We start from the raw sequence: 15774 nt of genomic DNA on the forward strand, positions 1-15774 counted from the left end.
GAGGATCGTGATCAAGTAGAGGATCCTCCCTCTTGGGAAGAAATTGCCATGGAAATGACAAGCCTATCAATGGCAAGGCAGCTAGCACTGACTGTATACTGGTCGAATTTTATAAAGTCTTCTCCTCCCAGTTTAAAGATATTTTTAAAACCCTGGTGGCCCAAATTTTCAACGGCGCAACTCCCCCTCCATCATGGTTGAAAACCAAGATTATTATCTTTCCTAAAAAAGATACATCTCCTTTAGAAGTGGGCTCTTATCGCCCAATTACACTTACCAACGTAGACTGTAAAATCTACTCCAAGATCCTTGTGTCTGGGCTTTCCACCAGAACTGAAAACATTGTCTCTAAGTGGCAGCACAGGTTTATCCCCAAATAAAGTACCACAGACAATATCGGGAGGACCATTACTCTGTTTGATGTGGCACAGACTACAGGAGACCCGATGGTGTTAATACTTCTTGATGCTGAAAAAGCATTCGATCAGGGCTCCTGGCTGTTTCTCTGGTGCGTCATGCAGAGAAGAAACTTCGGGTCCAGGGCTTTTCAGGCTGTTAAGACCTCAATCCTAAAGCTAGGGTCTTGATAAACAGGCAATTAACTGAGCAGTTTGCAATTACACTGGGGACCCAGCAGGGTTATCCCTGCTCTCCGTTGCTTTTTGCAATGTATATCGATCCTTTTATTAAAAAGCTTTTAAATAATCAGGAAATCCCGGCCAAATACAGACACGGCTTACAAACAAAAATAATGGCCTATGCGGATGATATAGGTTTTGTGGCCCCGGAACCCGGGAAGCTATAATAGCTATAGAACGAAAGGCTCAGGGCTTTGGGGAGGTCTCTGGGTATGCGCTAAATAAAGGAAAGACGCAGATCATCGTTAATAATAAAATCAATTGGACAGATAATAGAGTTGTCTCTAAGGCAAGGTACCAAGAGTGACCATCTTGGCTGAAACCGATCTAATAGTTGGAGAAAACTTGGATCCGCTAGCCATGGAGACAAAGAGGGCATTGAACCAGCTTAACAATTTACATCTGTCTATTGTGGGCCGGTGCAATGTCCTCAAAATTATCTTTTTTCCCAAAATTCTGTATTTTTTCAGAACTATCCCTCTCAAATTCACTAACATAATACTACATAATTTTTATTGTCTCTTTTCTCAATTTATATGGGCGTATTCGCAGCCAAGGAGTTCTTACATTTTTATCCCTTCCCTGGGAGAGAGGGGGCTGGGCAATTCCAAACGTAAGATTGTACTACTGGAGGCGTGGCCGACGACATGGCCGAGTGAGACGTGCTCCGGCGTAGCTCCTGGCGAGCTGACCTGAATCCGATGTATAAAACTGTCCTGAAGCCCCGTTCTTCATGAAAAAAGGGAGAAGAAGGACCAGGTTTGCACACAGGTCAAAGATCGACCCATACTTTCACTGACAACAGCTAGATACGCTGTGCCGACGGAGGACTGGGTCCGGACGTGGAGCCTAAAATGGCAGAGCGACCCTGAGCTTGGGCGGCGGATCGGAAACGGAGGAGAGAACTGCCTGGGCCCTGGGGCGCTGGCCCACCTCTGGTAGGTCTGCGGACTGGTCCGTGTTAGAGAGAGGGCACGCTAGAGACGACTGCGCTGTGGAGGCTTGCACTGCAGATGTAAATGGAGGCGGCGTGAGGTGTGCCCGGATCCCGGTAAAACTGCCTCGCCGGCCGCAGGAGATCGCGGTGTAGCGAAGTCCCCCCTACTCGCCGCGACCGCGGATCACTGACTGTCGCCTTACCTGCAGGGCCGTGTAGAGCAGGGAGAGCCGAAAACTGCTGTGACGCGGCGGGAGGAGGCAGGGGTGCCCGATCACCCCCCGCGGACCCCCCCTTCCCCTCCACTGTTGTGCCGCTTCTCCCCCCCCTGCGGCCCAAGCAAAAGAGGAAGAAGCGGGAGAGATAGCTCCGGTGCCCCCTGGTGCGGATTTGAGTGGGATACCCCGCGGAGGTGAGCCCCCACCCCCGCCCCACGGAGACTGAAGGTGAGCGGAGTGGGAAGGGGAGGAGGGCTTGAAGGCCGAGAGGTGTGGGACAGAGGGAGTTGGTGCTGAAGCGGTGGGGGCGGCGGAGGAAAGATGGAGGCTGGCACCCAGTGCCCTGGAGGTAAAGGGGAGGCAGATTAAGCAGGAGGCCACTGGTGAGCAGACTGTGGAGGCGATAAGCGGAAGACGCCTTTGCAGGCAGGACCGGGCAGCCCTGCAGATTGAAACACTTTCTTGGAGGGACTAGGCTGCTGTGTGGAGATTGGGAGCTCACAAGCGCTATTACTGAGACGTCGTCACTGAAGGGCCCCCCCGGTCTATGGGTCCCGGGCCCTTGGGTGTGACGTTCTGAGGACAGAGATCACCCCGACCTACGCTGAAAAGTGAAGGGAAGCGTGAAAGGAAGGCCTGAGTGAGTGCTGGACGCCCCCTAGAGACCGGGGTCAGCCACAGAAAGGTGTTCATCTGAGGGGAGGACCCTCTGGACTAGCCTCTGGGAGGTGGATCCACCCCTTGCACTTACGGGCTCGAAGGAAGATGGCGGCGTCAGTCCTGGAGGCACGGGGGCTCCCTAACTCTGAACATTAAGAGCCGCCAGAACCTACAGAGGTCCGGAAAGTATTGCTGGAGGCTGGTGTCTGTGGCAGGCAGGAGTACTGGATAACCGCTCAGACGGACATCTGGGGCAGCCAGAATGGGGAAGAAAGACTCCAAGACAAGGGACCATGGAGCGATATGCCACGGCTCACCCGCAGTCGGAGGCCCCAGCCATAGGCCCGCGCTCGGACACTGAGCTGCTAATGAAGGCGATCCAGGCATCTAGGACGGACATACAGGAATCCCGCTCAGCACTGGAGGTCAAGATCGGAGAGGTGGGATCGGAGGTAACGCTATTGAGACAAGATTTCCGGAACCTGACCGAGAGAGTGACCACAGCAGAAACACGGATAGGTGAGACAGAAGACACGCTCATCACCCTCCGGAAAGATATGGCGGAACTCCAGGCCTCGCACGTCAGCTACTCTAGAAGGTAGATGATGTGGACAACAGGGCCCGACGCAACAACCTCCGCTTCGTGGGTTTTAGGGAGGGAATTGAAGGAACCAACATGGTGACTTTTTTTATATAACTGGTTGCGGAAGACCTTCTCGAAGACACAATTCTCAAACTGCTTGTGATTGAAATGGCACACAGGGCGCTACTGGTGAAACCACCGGAGGGAGCGCGACCACGGCCAGTCATAGCCCGTTTTCTTAACTTTGCAGACAGAGACCAGATCTTGAGAGAGGCTAGAAAGATGGGGAAGACACCAACATAATGATTTTCCCGGACTATAGCCAGGAGGTGCAGAAGCAGCGGCGCTCCTTTGACGCAGTGAAAAGAAAGCTGAGGGACTTAAATATTCAATATATGTTGCTGTTTCCAGGGAAATTGAAAGTACTCTACAAGGACTGGGCATACTTCTTCACTCATCCGAATGACGCATGGCAATGACTGGAGGAGCGCCCCCCAACCCGGAGATCGGAGGCCGGAGTTGCAGATGCGGTTCCCCGAAGGACATCACCCGGATTCCAAAGGGAGGGGCCAAAGACACAGAGAACGAGGAGACCGAGAAACAGGGGAAGACTGCAGACTACGCCATACCCTGGTCCTTCTGGGACGGGTCGACAGAGAAGGAACTCGGACTCACCCAGGGGGAGGGGCGCGCTGGATCCAGATTCAGCTGCCTAGGGAGAAGGGCCCGCTCGGAAGGAGAGGAAGAAACAGAGGACCGCTCCTCGGGGGGCGAGGAAGAGGACGGAGACGGATCCCTGCACCCCCTGGTGGCGGCTATCCGGGACTTGGAAGAGGACGCATCAGGCCAGGGTGAGAACAGACTCACAAGATTCCCATTCTTAAACGGTGGCAGATATGGACATTGGAGGTTCCAGCTCACAGCCATGGAGCACGCAAGTTGACTCATCCCACGCCCCTTACCTTTTTGGCTTTTTGTTGTATTGTGTTTGTTATATTGTATAGTATTGATTCTACTAGGTCGAACAGGCAGGGAAAGGTTGCATGTTCCTAGATTGGACTGAGAGCCTAGGTTGAGGGGGGGTTATGTGGGAGGGCGACAGACCTTCTCTACCGACGGTCCTGATTCTCTAGATGATGGGATTGAAGGGAGGGAGAGGTGGAGAGGGGGGTTGTGGGGGGAGTTGGGACAGTTCTGAGTTCTGGGAAGTTGAGGGTTGGGGGGCGGGGATGGAAGGGAGAGAGAGGGAGGAGGGGGATGGGGGGTTGAAATACATCATCATGGTCACATGCACTGAACTACAGGTCCTCATATTAATGACACGCCAGCTCGCTAATACATACAACACATCGCAAGATGTCGGATAGGCAGAGAGATACACATCGGAACCTGGGGGAACTCTCAGTGTTAACATGGAATGTGAATGGCCTGGGTAGCAAACTCAAGAGAGGCATGGTAAATGCCTATGTGAAAAGGGTGGGCCCAGATTTTATCCTGTTACAAGAAACACACCTCCTGGGCACCAAATGTGGATTCCAAGCGAGGGGACAGTATATTGTCCTCTCACATGCGGGATTCACTAAAGGCTTGAGAGGGGTGGCCATACTGATAAGGAAGAGTCAACCACTCCGGGTGGCGTGGGTTTGGGCGGACACAACGGGCACATATGTAGGGGTGCGAGGCACTTGGACGAGGAAGGAATATACGATAATATCGACGTACGCCCCTCCCAAACTGCAGGCAGTCACACTACATGAGGTCACAGATATCCTACCTAACACATCTGACACCATACAGGTACTGGGGGGAGATTTTAACGACGTGATGTCCCCACCCCTACACAGAACGGGAGACAGGCCTAAAGATCAGGTCCGGACCCCCTCGCAAATATGATTGATGCTCTAGGGCTGACGGATATATGGAGGTGGCTGCACCCGGAAGACAAGACATACTCCTTTTTCTCTGGAGCTCATAGGGTCTACTCCAGATTAGATTGCATTTTTATGGCCTGGCACATGGTTTCAAGAGAAGATGTAGCAGAATACAAAGCCAGGGGGATATCAGACCACTCGCCGCTCTTAGTGACTGTGGGGCGAAACACGCAGCAGAGGCAGGGACAGTGGAGACTAGCGGCTTGGGACTTGCAGGACCAGACCATACTGAAGGGCCTGAGAGCAGATGTCAAGGTGTACATAGCCGAAAATTTGGGCTCCGACTCGTCGAAGGTAGTCTACTGGGAAGCCTTTAAGGCAGTCATGAGAGATAGGGCCCATAATAGATTGGCAGAGAGGAATCGAGGCACCCTGAGAGAGTTGGAGATGAAGGAGGCCCAGATATTGGCACTGGAAAGGGACTACCCGGACAATAGAGACATGACGACATTTCGGAAACTGACCGATGTGCAAGGACACTATAGAGACACAGTAACGGGAGAGGCCAGGACATAGGCTATGGCGATACTACATCGCCTTTACGATGTGGGGGACAAGTCAGGCAAACTGCTGGCTTGGTTAAGTGGGAAGGAAAGGGACGCGCGGTGGATTGAGCAAGTTAGGGATGACCGAGGGAACCTTGCCGTGACAGATGGCCAGATTGCGGAAGCATTTGCTACGCATTATCGACAATTCTACAAAGAGAGAGACCTAGGAACGCAGGAGGAAGCTATGTCCTTTATGGAGCACATAGAGCTCCCAAGCCTGGTAGACGTAGACGTACAAGATCTAGAGGCCCCACTTACACTTGAAGAAATTAACTGTACTAGCACTCAGACTACGGAGGGTGATCCCGGACTTGGTCCATCTGGACCAGACGGTCTTCCTACCGGGAAGGGCCACCAGATTTAATCTGAGAAGAACTCATAATTGGCTGCAGGAAGTGGGCAAAAGACAGGACCCACACTGGTTCCTCTCGCTAGATGCGGAAAAAGCGTTCGATGCAGTGCACTGGCCATTTCTGGACTGTGTTTTGGTCCGACTGGGGTTTGGTCCGCAATTCAGGCGATAGATATGACTCTTATACACGGACCCCAGGGCAAGGGTAAAAGTGAATGGGGTTCTGTCTCAGGACTTCCCGGTGCAGCGGGGAACAAGGCAGGGATGCCCCCTGTCCCCATTGCTTTTTACGCTGACAATAGAGTGGCTGGCAGCGATGGTTCGACAGCATCCAGAGATTAGAGGCTTCAAGAAAGGTCCCCGAGAGGTGATGGAGGAAAAGATCTCATTATACGCGGATGATGTCCACTTGTATGTCACACATCGGGAGATAACGATACCGGTGCTTTTCTCAGAGTTATAACGCTATGGAGCGCATTCAGGGTACAAGATTAATTGGCATAAATTGGTTATATATGACCCTAGTGGCAGGGAACAGAGAACGAATCTCCCGGACAGGCTACAGATGACAGTGGAGGGGTTCGTATATCTTGGGGTGTTCGTTACAATGAATAAGAAAGGCTCATACGATAGGAATGTTCAGCGGGTAGTGCGCAACTTTGTGGTAGGCGCGACTAGATGGAGGCTACTGCCCCTGATGCTTCTGGGTCGCGCGGCTATGTTCAAAATGGTGACGCTACCACAACTTCTATATGCGTTCCAAAATGAATACTACCCTCTCCCACGACGAGTGTTTATAGATATAAACTCGGAAGTCCGGTCCTTTTTGTGGCTAGGTAAACAGCCTATAGAGTAGCACTGTCGACCCTGCAAAGGCACCAAATGGCGGAGGGATTTCTCTCCCTCATGTTGAGGCTTACTACTGGGCAGAACGTCTGATAGTGGTTAATGATTGGGTCCACACCTCGGCCACCCACCCCACATTTGCTCTGGAGAGGAGTATTATAGGTAACCGTCCATACACCTACTATTTATATGGGGGTCAAGGGAAGGGTCAGCTACTGCCGGCCACTAGACTGACGTAGACAATTTGGAATAGAGCGACCAGGACCATAGGATGGGAGAAAAAGCTTACTAGACAAACGCCATTGTGGAGGTGCACTTGGCTAGGGAAACTGAATAAATTGAAAGGATTCAAGAAATGGGACGATATAGGTATATCAACGATAGGGGACGTGACAGTAAGAGGTGTTCTGAAGTCATTTCAGGCAATGACGACAGAATATGAACTGCTCCCCACGCAATACCTGAAATATGCTCAGTTGCGTCATGCGTGGCAGGCAGAAGGGATACCAGAAGATACCCTACCCGAGTATGCTCCCCTAGAGGGTAGGTTACTGCAGGAACGTATACCCGAAAGGGCAGTATCACTTACATATAGAACCATTATAAACAACATGCCAGACAGCCTGGACGCTCTTAGGACTAAATGGGAGGGAGATGTAGGAGAGATGGATGTGGTAGATTGGGACACGGTACTTATGCACCCGAGGGAGGTAGCCATTAAATCCAAGTTGAGACTCATACAATTTAATGTACTGCATAGGACTAACTTTGATAGTGTACAACTGTACAAAATGAGGGAAGATAGGAGATACGAACTGCCTCAGATGCGGCCAGGAAGGGGGAGATTTTTTCCATATAATATGGTCTTGCCCAAGGATCCAAACATATTGGGGGGAGATAATGAAAGAATTGGCAGCGGTACTGCAAGCCCCTTTGCACATGGACCCCAAGCTAATCTTATTAGGAATGACTAACGATATAGATTTGGCGCGCCCACTATTGATCTTCCTGGTCCTGGCCTTGGTAGTGGCTAAGAGAGATGTAGCGAAATATTGGGGGGCGAGCAAGACTCCACAGATTGAGGAATGGAGGAAGGGTATGAACTTCTATATGATGGCAGAAAGGGTCACCTATAAGGCGAGAGGTTGTCCCAAGAAATTTGGAAGAGTTTGGAACAAATGGAGAAAATATCATGGCCTTGATGGAGGATTGTAAGAGGGGTAGTAAGATAAGGACACTTTTAGGGTATGGAAGGTACGGGTGGACTCGAGACACTGCGATGAGGACAATAGTGGACATAGAAGTTTGGAGCTGGATTGGAAAAAAGAATGCAGTAATATTTCTAGACATGTGGCGAGGGGGGTGGAGGGCTGGGAGTCGGGTGCAGTTGATTGATGATGACGTAACTGTAATATTGTTATTGGAAAAAAAATGCAAATAAAAAATATTTTAAACAAGATTGTACTACTGGGCCACTGTCCTGCAGACATGCCCAGTATTGGTACAAGACCAACCTTCAGTATCGACAACTGGATTCTGGTCTCCGTTTGAACTTTTACATGGGTCTGATGCCTAGGGTTGACTTTGGCATCAGCTCGAATTCGGGTATTACAAGAAGGTTAGATTCAATACCCTCATGGAAACCGTCAAGGTCTTCACCGCCATGCACACGCTTTTAGGAATTGGCAGACTGAATAACTATACCCCTACTAAAAATAATGCTAATTTGCCAGGCATATTTGAGGGATCATATTTTCTAAATCGGTTTAACTCTGGCAAAAATAAATTGGGTGTCTTGTATTCGACCGAGGGGGTCCTGGCATTTGAGGATCTTCAAACCCAATTTGAGTTGAGTCATAATGAGGGCTTTAAATATCTAGCCATTAGGAATTTTTTATCACACAAGGCAGGCGGGCCCACGGGGTTTACTAAATGTGAACTTATTGAAAGATTATTGGGGACCACCACCCCCCAAATTGGCTCTATCTATGACACTCTTATTAGTCTAATGCCTGATGACATGGCCAAAATCTCAAATATATTGCAGCCACAATTGTATATTACCAACAATGTCTTCTGCCTGGCTCTCCAATTTGCTCAAAGTGATTTATTATAAACCAACTTACAAGCACAATTCTACAAAACTTTATTAATTTGTATTTTACACCAAGTAGAATTGCGAAATGGGGGACGGGCAAAGGCACTCATTGCCCTTGATGCTCTGAATATAGCTCAGACTCCGTCCATATGTTTGCCACTTGTGAGGAACTTTGGCCACTACTAACTAAGATACAAGACTTTCTCAGGCTAGTTTTATCTCGAGACATCCTGCTCACCAGCTACGGTTTTGTTGGGTATACAAGAAGCTGTAGATAGGAAGAGAGGAGGGACCCTAATGTTTATTGCTATGGTGATTTATAGTCTATGTATAACATCTGCTTGGATAGATTCTAACCCCCCTCTATTTTCACAGTGGTTGGCCCAGCTATACTCAATATGTAACCTTGAAAAAGCGATCAATTCTAAGAAGGGCATCCAGGCCAAAAAGAAAGTTTTCGTTATTTGGGAACCTCTGTCCAGCTGGCTTCGTCTGACAAATCCTCAATAAACTTAGTGAGGGGGTGAAGCTCCCTGATTTCCATGCTTGGCTGTCAAACTATTATGTGAGTCTGATTAAGGAGGTATGGGAGCAGCCTCTCAAACCCCCTAAGCATGCCATAGTAGACTATGCACTTGGCCTGCGTTCTCTTATGGCTGAGTATATGATGAAGGCCAGCGAAAACCCTGAGGCCGGCCAGGAGCTTCATAAAGCTTGGCATGACCAAATGTTTACCAGCTAGGACATAAATTGTGGGTGTTGTAACATGGGCCCTGCAGCTCTCCAGGACAAGTGGAGTGGTCCCCATACCATACTTGAGAACAAAAGGTGAGGTCTCATACTTATTTGACCTAGCACATGGTACTTCATGTAAACCACCTAAAACCTTTTATTGACATGGCTAACATGAGCTTGCTCATGGCCACTGATGAGGGGCTGGAAGAAGAGAGTGGCCCTCTCCCTGATCTCCTCTCTCAGGACCCTGTTGATGGCTCAGTAGAAGGACTACTCTTGGCAGACATCCTAACTGATCAACAGCAGACTGATTGCAGACAGGTTCTCAGTCAGGTTTCTGGTCTGTTCTCTCCGACACCCATTCAGACCACCTGGGGTACCCATGAAGTGGACACAGGCGACAGCCTGCCTGTGAAGAGTAAAATTTACAGGCAGCCTCACCATGTAAGAGACTGCATCGGGACTGAGGACTGGGGTCATTGAGCCTTCAGAGTCCTGTAGTCCTTGTACCACAACCTCATACCCAGAATGGTAAGAGAGAGTGGAGGTTCTGTGTGGATTACAGGAGACCCAATGCATTCACTCGGACTGATGTCCATCCAATTCCAAGGGCAGATGAGCTAATTGATACTCAGGCCTCTGCCAAGTATCTCAGTACATTTGACCTGACTGCTGGTTACTGGCAAATCAGACTCTCTGAGGATGCCAAAGCAAAAACAGCATTTTAAACCCCTAATGGGCATTATCAATTTGCTGTAATGCCTTCTGGCTTGAAGAATGTACCTGCCACATTTCTTAGGCTTGTGAACAAACACTTAACAGGTCTGTAAAACTATAGTGCAGCATATCTAGATAATATTGCTGTCTATAGCTCCACCTGGGAAGATCACCTAGTCCACCGCAGAAATGTTTTAGAGGCCCTTGAAAAGGCAGGCCTCACTACCTCGGCCACCAAGTGCCAGATAGGGCAGAGTAAGGGTGTATACTTGGGTCACTTTGTAGTTGGAGGCCAAGTTCAACCGTTGGAGAGCAAAATCCAAACCATCTTGTACTAGGTTGCTCCCACTACCCAGACTCAGGTCAGAGCTTTCTTGCGCTTGACTGGGTACTACAGGAAGTTTGTTAAGGGCTATGGATCCATAGTGGCCCTTCTTACTGATCCCACCTCCAAAAGAATGGCTAAGAAAGTTCAGCGTACAGTAAGTTGTCAGAAGGCATTTGATGTTCTGAAGCAGGCCATGTGCTCTGCTCCTATTCTGCAAAATCCTAATTACTCTAAAACCTTCATTGTCCAGACAGATGGTTCTGAGATAGGAGTAGGTGCCGTATTATCACAACTTAACAGAGAGATCCAGGATCAACCAGTAGCTTTTATAAGCAGAAGGTTGACCCACAGGGAGAAACGTTGGTCAGCTATTGAGAGGAAGGCCTTTGCTGTGATCTGGGTCTTCAATAAGCTGAGGTCATACCAGTTTGGCACTTACTTCATTATTCAGACAGATCATAAGCCCCTCTTATGGGTTAAACAAATGAAGGATGAAAATATCAAACTTATGAGGTGGTCCATTCCCCTACAAGGAATGGACTTTTCTGTGGAAAATAGACCTGGGAGTAACCATGCATATGCAGAAGGACTCTACACTCATTTCCACTTAAAAAATGAAGGCTCAATCGGGCAAGCTTAGTCTCATCTCCTTTCGTTTTTGGGGTGATGGTTGTGTAGGAAAATAGGATCGGCTTTCATGGTCCCCCCACTTTTTGCTTGGTGTCAGTATGTTTTTGAGTTAGCCTGACTAGGATCCTGTTAGGACTCCAGTCATTGTACTTTCTTCCTAAATTGACAATAATAAGTAATTTTATACACCCCCAATCAAATGGCTACTGGTGTACCCTTGTAAGTCCCTAGTATATGTACTAAGGTACCCAGGATCTACGTACACCAGGGGGCTCCAATGGGCTACTTCATGTATTGTGCCACCCATGAATTGCAACTAAACTATGACTACAGGCATGCCATTGCAGCCTGTGTGAGTTGGTGCTTGCACCTCTCAAGACAGATATGAGTTTCCTTATATCTGGGGTCACTACAATTAAAACCTATAAGTCACCTCTATGGCATGCTCTTCAGTCCTGAAGGCAGGGTGCTTGGTTATAGTGTGAGGGTGCCCCTACATGAGCAGGACACCCCTACAAACCCCAGAGTTGATTCTCCAGTCTTTGTAAGTGTGCTCAGCCATTTTAATACATACTGTGGACATCAGTCATTATGAGATGTCTAACTATATAGTGGCTGCACCAAACCCGGTCATGTTTAGTATTAAACACGTTGAAATCATACCCCACCATCGATTCCAGAGTTAAAAGTATGGTCCCATGTACTGAGGGCTCCCTTGGGGTACCTCCCTGTACTACCAATAACAGCCTTTCAGGGTCAGACAGCAAACTAGTGCTGCTGCCGACCACAGGCACGATTCTGCCCTCCTGCTGCTGAGCCAAGCTTAAGCAGGGGAAGGTAGAACAATAGGTTTCTTTTCACAGGGAGGTGTGACCACCTCCCAGACAGAACTAGGGGCCAGATGTAGGTAATTCCTATTTACCGACTCTTAAATATCGAATTTTACCGATTCGGTATTTAAGAATCGGTAAATAGGAAGGGGGGAGATGTAGGTAATTCGAATTTAAGAATTACTGAATCGGTAGGATTCGGTATTTACCGATTCGGTAAATACTGAATCGGTATTGCCCATTGATTCCTATGGGCCATGAAGCCCATAGGAATCAATGGGCAATACCGATTCGGTATTTACCGAATCGGTAAATACCGAATCCTGCAAGGGTGCAGGGGGTCTCACTTTGACACCCTCTAGCACCCCAATTCTGGACTTGTGTGCCATGTGACACACAGACATGCCCTAAGGGCATGTCTGTGTGTCACATTGCACAGGTGTGCATGCACAGATGTGCATGCACACCTGAATTCGGTATTTTACCACACAATCCTATTGTGTGGTAAAATACCGATTCTTAAGGGCCTGTGGCACTCTTAGGAGTGCCACCTACATGTGGATTTACAGAATCGGTAAATATACCGATTCGGTATTTTACCAATTCTGTAAATTTACCGATTCTGTAAATTTGCAGAATCGGTAAAATATAGGCCCCTACATCTGAAAACCCTAATACCGGTCGGTAACGGCCGAATTCGGCCATTACCGACCGGTATTAGGGCTCCTACATCTGGCCCTTAGTGTATTGGGCTGGGGTAGGAGTGCTTGCCAGCACCACTAGACACTTTAAGGGGCACATCTGGTACCCTCCTTGCATACTTCAGTTTGAGCCAGTTCAGGGAGCCCTTGGCTCCTGTTATGGCACAAAACCAGACAAAGGACATGGGAGTATTATTCCCTCTGTCCAGACCCACCTCTGGGAGGGACCCTTGAGCCGTTCCAACCCTTTCCCTAAGGTGCTTAAGGGCTTACCTGTGGGTGGTTCCTTAGATTTACTATGGGACAAGACTCAAGCCTGAAACCATGTCACTCTTCGGCGGTCTGGACATTGGACTTCGCTAGACTTCGCCTGGAACCAAGACTGCACTAAGGAAGACTCCTGCTGCTCCTGTTCTCGCTGTTCTGCAAGTCCTCTTCGTTGTCTGTGTCTAAGCTTCTTCAATTCTCTTCACCAGACCTGTGGACATCAAGGACACTTGAAGTAATCTCCCTTGGAGTGAAGGAGTCACACCCCTGCATCTACAGGCACCACAACAAATCTGAACGGTCTGCAGCTCCTGACGTCCCACGGAACTCCCAAGGCTCAGCAACACCAGTGGTGGTTCTGCAACTCTCCCAAGGCCTGACCTGTCCTCTGTGCAATTTTCAGGCCAGTATCCCTCATCAAATCCGCTGGGAGCAAACCCCTGTGCACCACGTTCACGTGACATTGCCAAGGCTTGTCGGCTCAGTACTCCAGAGATCTTCTGGCTACAAAAAGCTCCAGCATCCCTTCCTGCTAAATACACCATCTTCACTGCATCCTCTGCACCGTGGTCTTTCCTTCTTAGTGAGCTGCTCGAGGTCCTTGTACAACTCCTGTGCCTATGGCCTGTTTGTCCTCGTGAGGGTGTTCTCCTGATTCAGTGGGCTCGCTTGCTTGCTCAGGGCCTATTCTGACTCTCCTGCTTTAGTAAGACCCTTGTACCTTGCTGCTCCCAACGCCGCTCCTTCTTCGTGCTCCACGCCAGTTGCAACTACCAAGGCTTGTTGGTGCACCCGCTGTACTCTGACCACTGACCACCTAGTCACCGACATCCGTCGAAGGACACTGGTGCACAGCTCCTGGTCACCCTCAGCATTGCCTAGTCCTCACAGCTGCAGCGTCAAGGTCACTGTCAACACTTTTGAACTGGCCGATATCAGAAGGCAATGCTGTTCAGTGCCCCCTGGTCATTCCTGAGTGGCATAGACTCTGTCCTCACTGCTTGCAGGTTCTTCATTTCCAGAATCCACTCTTGGATTCCATCAGACTTCTTCACCAAGTCTTCCATTGTCGTCTATGGAGGTTTCCAACGTTTCTTCACCCCTATACACCTGGCTTCTCTGGTGTAGGTAACCTGGTTCCTGGGCCATCCATTCGTTGGGTGACTCTCCAACCTTCTGTCCATCAAGGGAATTCTTTGGAGTCCACTGGGAAGGGTCCTTCTTCTACAAAACTGCAACTGCGACTCGTCCAATGACTTCCAGTGGGCACATGGCTGTGTTCCCACTCTGCACACAGCCTCCGTGGAGTTCCTGGGTACTTACCTTGGGTGGTTCTTTGTGTCACCGGCTCCTCTGGGTGTTCTGGTTCCTCTTTTGCAGTTTGCATTCCACTTTCTTGGTATATGGTTTTGTTTCCCCCTGGCGACCATTGTGGATCGCATTTAAGGCCCTCACAATGGGAGGCAACAATATTGATGGATTTCCTTTCCTCCTTTGTGTCTTGCAGTAGGATTCAAGGATGCACAGGCTGCTGCTTGTTCTTCAAAAAAGACTAATATATCACACCTACATTCAAGTTAGCTTCTTCTTAGCGCTACCCGATTCTTCATATATCCAGATCATGGGTAAGAGCCATTGTTCTTCCATAAACTTAATTATCAAATTTCACTCCATGCTTGTAGACAAAATATTGAACCCCTTATTTTTCATGGTAGGAGGAAGAATAGAAATGCCCTTTATTGGTCTTCATGTAGCAGACACTGGGGTTTAACAGGCCCGGTTATTGAGGTAAGAACCTTGACTCATCGTGCTTGTTCAACTTATCAGTGAACATGGATTAATATTTACAGAATAGTTTTTTATGCAGGTTATCGACAGTGATAGAACCCAAGACTTGCTGATTCCCCTCGAGAAATATTTCTCTATAAAAGGTGAGCAACAGCACATTGCTTTCACCTTCATGTAAAATTGTCCACACACTGAATTCAAAACAAACCCCCATCTTTTCTCACACAGGCTGCACATAATTGATTTATAGTCCTGATGAAGACCCCACGGTGATGTCCTCTAAAAATACATGTATTCAAGGGGTTGAAACGTTGACGTTTACCATATAAGCGTTGTTGCCTAAACAGACAAACTAAATATTGAAGATGATACACCATAGGTCTATTTATGGCTTCTCGATTGTTAATCCAAAGCTACATAATCAATTTATGTCATATTTGTAATATATTTTGTATTGTTGATATATGTATAATATTATTTCAGTCACTGTTTCTGTCACCAGTATTGTACATATTTATTTGTTGAATTTGTAATGCGCATAGCTGCCCCAGCGGGGGGCGTCGCAGTGCAAACCACAGACTCCAAGACAAGAACCAGAAAGCAGATGGGTTATACAGGGAAGAGCCAGGTTTTTATGGCTTTCCGGAAAGCAAGATGATACTGGATGGCTTTGATGGAAACAGGGAGCGAGTTCCAGAGTTGTGCAGCCAAACTGCGAAAGGAATGGTCACCCGCTCTGGCTTTCAAAACACGTGGAGTGCAGACCAGCGCTGAGTCGGCGGATCTCAAAGGACGCCATGGCACGTAGAACTCTAACAAACCAGCTAACCCCAAGGGTGCCTGAAGTGACAAGATTTTATGCGCCACACAGAGTGACTTAAATTGAATGCGCTTCTCAACAGGCAACCAGTGAAGTTTACGAAGTACGTGAGAAACAAAGCATGATTTCGTGAGAGCCACCAGAGTG

Source organism: Lissotriton vulgaris, chromosome 5 (genome assembly GCF_964263255.1).
Source record: "Lissotriton vulgaris chromosome 5, aLisVul1.2, whole genome shotgun sequence".
Classification (NCBI taxonomy): domain Eukaryota; kingdom Metazoa; phylum Chordata; class Amphibia; order Caudata; family Salamandridae; genus Lissotriton; species Lissotriton vulgaris.